Source organism: Python bivittatus, unplaced genomic scaffold (assembly GCF_059951505.1).
Source record: "Python bivittatus isolate LINGU-HERP-01145 unplaced genomic scaffold, Pbiv_v1 ctg000850_np1212, whole genome shotgun sequence".
Taxonomy (NCBI): Eukaryota; Metazoa; Chordata; class Lepidosauria; order Squamata; family Pythonidae; genus Python; species Python bivittatus.
Window position 1 is genome coordinate 60296232 of NW_028277112.1, and position 6202 is coordinate 60302433.

Consider the following 6202-nt stretch of genomic DNA (forward strand, 5'->3'; position numbering starts at 1 on the left):
TAGGCAAACTCCTGAAGATCATTCTGTATTTAAAATTTCCCACTGTCCCCTGAAATCTAGGTGTCTCAATAGAGATCTAAGTCCTCTGACATTATTTGTGGATATTTCAAGGATATAGTCAAAGACCAATTGCACAAGTCATAGAGCCTTTCCTCACTAGTAATCCTCAATGGAAGCCAATCCTTGGCATGACAAGAGAAAGATTGGTTGGCATGTGATGTGTTGTTTTGATTCTCTTCATTCTCTTCTGTGTTTTGTTGCTGGCTAGTGTTTTGCAGTACCAAAATAATGTCTGACGATAAGCCAAGGATTGTTTCTTAGGGACAGGAAGTAAAATTGGGGTTGCCAGGCCATTCTAGTGATGCTGTAAACAACTAATGAATAATGGCTTAAAGAGATACAGAGACTTGGGGACATTGCAATATATCCTGTGCCAGTAATGAGCAGCAGCAAACGGGGTCCGTATCAGTAAGTACTCCAACCCACAGGGAGCACCAGAAAGAGACCTGTAGCTCCTTCTGATCTCTGTAACTCCAAGTCATCAGGGACTGCTAAACTGGACCTAAGTTACTAGAATAGCATAAAACCTGTCACTTTAGCAATCGCTCCACCCATGAAGAATGAGCAGATACCTGTAGTAACCTAAGCCAATACAAACTATAGCATACACTTCTATAACAACATAATTCTGTTTCAGCCACTCAGCATGATAACAGTTAATCAACCTCTTGAAAACAAGTAGTAGCAACTTGTTCTACTAACTTAAAATAAGAGTGGAAAATGACTCTCAGTTCCAAACTCTTTTCCAAATGAGATCTGCACTTGCATTCTCCAACTTGGGGTCTTCCAGATGTGCTGCACTTCAGCTCCCATAATTCCCTGGCAATCAATGGCTACTTGATTGAGGACCTATGGGAGTTAAAGTCCAACATAAAAGGAGAACTGGAATACTAGGCTATAGTATCAAGTGATCCAAATGACCCACCACAAATTAAGTCCCTTGTTCAAAGTCTTCTATCACTTCATATCAACTTAGAAGGCGATGGCTTCCCCTGGCATCAGTCACAGCATTCAACTTACAGCCATCACACTAAATGATCAAGCCATGTGAAAAATATGATCAATGCATAGCTAATTTGGGCTTTTTGTTCATTCTAGTGACAGCTATATTCATAGCCTTTGATGATCCAGGAAAATACTGCCCCACATTTATGATAAAGCTTTAATACCAAAGTGGGAGTTTTAAGGTTAAGCTTCCCACAAGGCAACAGAGGTTTCAAGTCTATTGGTACAGAGCATGGGTGCATCTCTGCACTTAGAATGGAATATAGTCTAGGGGCAGAGGTGTGTGTCAGTTTCCAGGAGGTAACTCTGAATGCATCTCTCATGTGATTCCCTTTGCTAATGAAAAGATCACATCTGCATGGAGCAGATGAGAAGAGACAGCCTTGCAGCAGGGAAATAGCTGCGCTGATAACTGATTCCCCCAAATCCTTTGAAACAGGCAGTCTAGTTCTGTGTTCCAGCACAGGAGATGCAACACATAGCCTCCAAAGAACATAACTGAAACCAACGAAGCTCAAAAATGAGTTCACAAAATGGAGGGATAGCCATCTGAGATCATTCTTAAAGAGGCACCTGTTTTGTAAAAGTGGTATTATATTAGTGCTCTCATATTGGAGTTGTACAGCTGGAGATGTACAGACTTCAGAGAATGATTAAATACAATAAAATGTTTGGAATGTTAAAAAAAGTCTCAGATTGCAAGCATGGTGAGGGAGGGGGCTTATGTTGCTAGTTACCACTATTGTCATAGAGGAAATAACACTCTTGGTATTCTCATCCAGGAAATACCATTCTTGGGCACTCTAGTACAGATTGCCAATGAGTACAATGAATTGGAATTTGCAGTTTGGGGAAACATGATATCCCCATAATCTTAGTGCAGTTTTGAAGAAAGCTTGGCAAAATCAGAATGTTTTTCTTTAGTTTTGCTCTCTTACAGACCAGGTGACTGGGTGCTTTATTCACTGCATGGAAAAACTCACAGATGCAGCTGGTTTTTGCATTTTCAGGCCCGAGAAGGTCAGCCTGTGCTTCTTTGTCCCAGAATGCAAGGTGTAATCTGATACTCACATGGTCTAATGGTGACTAATTTATTCAATCTGTGCAATCTCCATTTCAAGACTGACTCAGAACTCCAGGTTTTGTTATAACCATACCTGGTTGGCTTTTGGAGCTGTTTTTATGCCATCTGCTTACATTTTGAACCACCTGCCCTGAGGAAAGAGTTCTGGGGAACTCAACACTTTGCACATTCTTTTGTGACAGTCACATTGTGCATCTGTGACTGGTGGAGAGAGGATGTCCACATGGAAAAGCATGGTGATCTTTCTTCTTCAAGGATTACTGTAATGAATGCAATCAATAAGAGACAAATGTATGCTTTGAAAGTTGCTTTGCATGGAAAGGTACTGTCTGGATTCCATTACAATATTCTGGGACTGGGAAGAAACATGATTTGGGAAGGAAACATGCAACTCCAGAAGAAGAAGGAATCAGAGGAGAACCTGTCTGTGCATCTGATCATTCAGTGGGAAGTGAGTGAACAGAAAAGGCTCTGCCTGTTGAATACCCATCCCAGGAAGATGCAGCTGATGCTCAGAATTAGGCTGAGGTGCTTCTGTTCTCCCAGACGTTTTTCAAAGATTGATTTTAAATATTCATTATGTTGGCTCAACAGCTGGACTGGGAACTAAACAGAGTTAGGCCTGATTAATACTTGGATGGAAATACGAAGGCTATAGCTGAAAAGACAGGCTGGAAGAATGCAGTAGCAAACCATTTCCATTTTGTTGCCAAGAAAACTCCATGGATGTGTCTGTGAAGTCATCAGAAGTTGAGCTCAACTTGAAGGCAAATTCATATACTTTTGTCCATTACATCAAGATAGTAGCTTTTATCTATTTCTCTCTTCACATTCTTATTCTTACCTAATGGATGTTTATATTCTTTCTGTTACTTATTTAAATGTTTTAATATATTGCACTGCATTTTTAAAAGTATCACATTGTTCTTCTTGTCTGCATTTGAAGCGAACTTGTAGGGTTTCCAGAGTCCTCATTAGTATGAAGGATTAGTATGAAGATGGCCCTGAAATGGGGTGTCTGAGACTTTAGATCTGTTTTCCTCTCCTGGATTTTGTGCAGGATGCTTTTAATTTACAAAAAGGAAAATCCTGAAAATAAACATAGAGGTGATGCTCTCAGCCTCACGGTGAACTGAAGGTAGAACTCTTTCTAATCACAGATTAAAGAAAGAATAAAAAGGCTCTCTTCTTATTCCATTAATGTGGCCCCCATTGGAAGGATCATCCACTTGGCCTTCCCTTCCCTTCCCTTCCTCCAGGAACTTATTGGGGGGGAAGAAAAGGAACTATTGTGTTGCTTTGCTGTCACTGCTACTTATAAAGCCCCTTTCTATAGAAATAGCAGCTTTGGTTTAAATGAATTCCTGGAAATCAGATACATCTCTAGGACTGTATCCAAGTATGCTTCTGGGCTAAGAAAACACAGACGAAGAAGGGAAGTGAGAGAGAGTTGTATCACAAGTAGCATCAAATCATAAAGAAGGAGCCATGAAGAATATGCACCCAACATTTTATCCCATTTGTGGAATTTGATTCTCCTTGGTTGAAGAATTCTAGCTCAAATTCAACAAAGCTGCCTTTCACCCTCTGGTTTAGATTGTTCAAATTTGATCTAGATACATCAGGTAACCCTTTTCATCTGTCTATTTTCTCTTAATACCCGGAGCAAATTTATACAGAAGGTAGCACTGAAATTGCAGAATAGTTTAAATGTTCCCCATTCAACGTGCAGTTCATTTTTACGTGGGACAGCAGTAGAAAACATGAATTGTAACGCGCAATTCTTTGTCATGATTCTAGACCTTACCATTTGCAAAATGAGTATGTATACAGCAGAGTTGGGGTCTTGGTCCTGTGTTTGCATTTTAATAATCTGTAGTCTACAGGCCAACAAGACCCATTCCCTGCTCAGAGCAAGAATCCAAATTAAAGCATCCGTGGAAGATGGCCATCTAGCATCTGCTTGAACACATCCAATGGAGGGAAACTCATCACCTCCCTAAATTAGTTAACCTTAACAGTATGAAAGTTACTATATTTTTCTAACATTCAATTAGATCTACCTTCCTGTAACTTAAACCTATTTTTCTGCACGCTGGAATGATGGAGAACAAGTCTTGACTTATGCTGTGTGGCCTCCTCTTTGATATTTGAAGAATGCTAGTATATTCCCTCTCAGTTTTCTCAGCTTCTTCAAGTGTCCCTCCATAGGAGCTTAGCTTGATCAACTTTCTAAGGTGTGGTGCCCTGAACTGGGCACATTCTACTAGGTAGGGTATATCCAATGCAGAATAAAGTAGAGATATTACTTTCTGTAATTTGGAATTACAGAATTTGCTGATGCAGCCTTTTTGCAGTCCCATCATACTACTCATTTATATTTTATTTATAATTGACTGTTATTCCAGGTTATATGCAGGGCCACCTCTCCATGAGGGTATCTGTCAGGTTCAGCCCAAAGAACTCCACGAGACAATGCAAATACAGTTCTGTTGCGTTTATTAGCTTCCACCTCAAGACAGAATCTCGCCAGACTGAACCCAAGTTCCCAAGCCAGCCAGTCACAACACTGTGAATTCCTTAGGGAGGTGCCAGCCTCATCTTCTTGAACTTCCCACACTCCTGCTGGGGGCTAAGAACATGTTTATCTCCCTGAGCATGGCCTTCATAAGTCCATTCCATCACAGTGTCTGCCCATTCCACCAGATCAAATGGGGTGGGTGTGCTTCAGGTCTCTTTCCTTAAATGTTGTCATCTGGTGGAACCTATAAAGCACACCTTCTCTGTAGAGGCCCCTGCTTGTAAAACACCCTCCAGCTTGAGATCTGGCAGGCCCCCATCTTCCTAGCCTTCTGGAAAGCCTTGAAGGGCTGGATCTTTCCCCAAGCATTGGGTTAGGGTGAGGCTGGAGCCCAGTAAACTAAATGTTGCTGTATGAAGAAATTTTTGTTTTTGGGGTGCTATAAATGTTTGATCCTGGTTTTATTTTCTCTCATGCTTTGATTGTTGTTTCTGGGAGCCATCCAGGGTTTTGGTACATAAGACAAGCAGCCGTATAAATCTTATAAATAAATAAAAATAAAATTCCAATATCTTTTTTCACAGGTACTATGATCAAGCCAGGTATCCCAAAATGTTTCTGTTTTCTAAAAAAACATAATTTTGAATTTGTCTTCTTAAATTTCATTCTGTTTTTTTTTCCCCAGTCCATTTCTTTAACTTATCAAGATCCTTTTGAATTTTATGGTACTAGCAATCCCATCTACTTCTGTATCATCTGCCAGTTTGAAAAACATTGCCTTCACCTCACCATTCAATTCATTAACACAAACATTAAGAGTACCAGGCCCAGGATTCAATCTTAGCCCCTACCCCTAGTCTGATGAAGAACCACTGATGAAGATCCATTGAGTACATTCTTTAAGCCAACTATGTGTCCACCTTATTGTCCTGCTTCAAGTCCCTCTCTCTCTTGCAGCACCTGCCCTTTGGAGTAGCATCCTCCCCCCCCCCCAAGATTAGGTGGCTGATGGTGTTCCAGAAGTCTTTAAAAGCCTTGCTGTTCTCCCAGACCTTGGAGCAGGGTGGTTGTGGAGCCTTTGTCAGTTATGTTTTTGTGGTATGTGTAGTATGATCTGTCTGTCTGGTCTTCCCCCCCCCCCCCTTTTATTATTTTCTACTCTTTTTAAAGGGTAAGCTGCCCAGAGTTGCTCTAGAGTTGGGTGGCCTCTAAATTAAATAAGTAAGTACATCAATATTTATTTATGTTATAATTATAGTCACTCCAATCAGACAGTCTCTGGGCAGTAAGAACAAGTAAGAAAAGCCACCCAAACCAACATAGCATCACATAAAAAATGGCTCAAAACTTTAATCCTAGGCCAAAACAAAATGGCTTTCAAGGTCTTCCTAGACAATGGACATCAGAAGGTAAAGGCCCGTATCTCTGGAGGCATCACATATATCAAAGGTAGGGAACCACAAAAAAGCCTGCCTTCTGACTCATCCCCATGAACTTCCTTTGGGGATAGAACCTTCAGAAAGCTCTCTGTA

At 40.7% G+C, this 6202-nt stretch overlaps 1 long non-coding RNA gene across 6 annotated transcripts in view; it reads left to right on the forward strand.

Moving 5' to 3' along the window:
* LOC112540185 (uncharacterized) overlaps positions 1 to 5798 on the forward strand; it is a 56372-nt gene extending 50574 nt beyond the window's left edge. For 4 of the 6 annotated variants that reach the window (XR_015793718.1, XR_015793715.1, XR_015793716.1 and 1 more), the window contains one exon: positions 2006 to 5798. This is a non-coding gene — a long non-coding RNA (uncharacterized LOC112540185). The remainder of the gene's footprint in view (positions 1 to 2005) is intronic. The other 2 variants (XR_003084251.2, XR_015793717.1) reach the window with 1 other exon arrangement.
* The last annotated feature ends 404 nt before the right edge of the window (positions 5799 to 6202 follow it).